Source organism: Perkinsus marinus (genome assembly GCF_000006405.1).
Source record: "Perkinsus marinus ATCC 50983 genomic scaffold scf_1104296933174, whole genome shotgun sequence".
Taxonomy (NCBI): domain Eukaryota; phylum Perkinsozoa; order Perkinsida; family Perkinsidae; genus Perkinsus; species Perkinsus marinus.
Window position 1 is genome coordinate 1 of NW_003215221.1, and position 1,166 is coordinate 1,166.

General features: G+C 47.7%; 4 non-coding genes across 4 annotated transcripts; all 4 read right to left on the reverse strand.

The window, feature by feature from the left end:
* Positions 1 to 160: 160 nt before the first annotated feature.
* Pmar_PMAR000298 lies at positions 161 to 232 on the reverse strand. The gene has a single exon. It is a non-coding gene; the product is annotated as a tRNA-Asp (tRNA).
* A 197-nt stretch (positions 233 to 429) lies between these two features.
* Pmar_PMAR000299 lies at positions 430 to 501 on the reverse strand. Its single transcript has one exon. It is a non-coding gene; the product is annotated as a tRNA-Asp (tRNA).
* Positions 502 to 698: 197 nt separating this feature from the next.
* On the reverse strand, positions 699 to 770 carry Pmar_PMAR000300. The gene has a single exon. It is a non-coding gene; the product is annotated as a tRNA-Asp (tRNA).
* A 197-nt stretch (positions 771 to 967) lies between these two features.
* On the reverse strand, positions 968 to 1,039 carry Pmar_PMAR000301. The gene has a single exon. It is a non-coding gene; the product is annotated as a tRNA-Asp (tRNA).
* Positions 1,040 to 1,166: the final 127 nt, after the last annotated feature.

The window sequence follows — 1,166 nt, forward strand, 5'->3', positions numbered from 1 at the left end:
TACCATTTTCAGCTACCAGCGCACATCGCGGCGGGCGTGAGTGGAGAGAGAAAGTTGAGTAATTTTTTCGAGGCAGCAAATGATTCGCAGAGTGGTGCAAAAATCAGTAAAGAAACGGTCGCGCATAAATGTGTGAAACGCCCTTGTCCAGAAATACCACTTCCACGGCCGAGAATTGAACTCGGGTCTCCTGCGTGACAGGCAGGAATACTAACCTCTATACTACCGCGGAATTGAAGGTGGTTCAATGTCTAAATAGTGACGCAAATTACCATTTTCAGCTACCAGCGCACATCGCGGCGGGCATGAGTGGAGAGAGAAAGTTGAGTAATTTTTTCGAGGCAGCAAATGATTCGCAGAGTGGTGCAAAAATCAGTAAAGAAACGGTCGCGCATAAATGTGTGAAACGCCCTTGTCCAGAAATACCACTTCCACGGCCGAGAATTGAACTCGGGTCTCCTGCGTGACAGGCAGGAATACTAACCTCTATACTACCGCGGAATTGAAGGTGGTTCAATGTCTAAATAGTGACGCAAATTACCATTTTCAGCTACCAGCGCACATCGCGGCGGGCGTGAGTGGAGAGAGAAAGTTGAGTAATTTTTTCGAGGCAGCAAATGATTCGCAGAGTGGTGCAAAAATCAGTAAAGAAACGGTCGCGCATAAATGTGTGAAACGCCCTTGTCCAGAAATACCACTTCCACGGCCGAGAATTGAACTCGGGTCTCCTGCGTGACAGGCAGGAATACTAACCTCTATACTACCGCGGAATTGAAGGTGGTTCAATGTCTAAATAGTGACGCAAATTACCATTTTCAGCTACCAGCGCACATCGCGGCGGGCGTGAGTGGAGAGAGAAAGTTGAGTAATTTTTTCGAGGCAGCAAATGATTCGCAGAGTGGTGCAAAAATCAGTAAAGAAACGGTCGCGCATAAATGTGTGAAACGCCCTTGTCCAGAAATACCACTTCCACGGCCGAGAATTGAACTCGGGTCTCCTGCGTGACAGGCAGGAATACTAACCTCTATACTACCGCGGAATTGAAGGTGGTTCAATGTCTAAATAGTGACGCAAATTACCATTTTCAGCTACCAGCGCACATCGCGGCGGGCGTGAGTGGAGAGAGAAAGTTGAGTAATTTTTTCGAGGCAGCAAATGATTCGCAG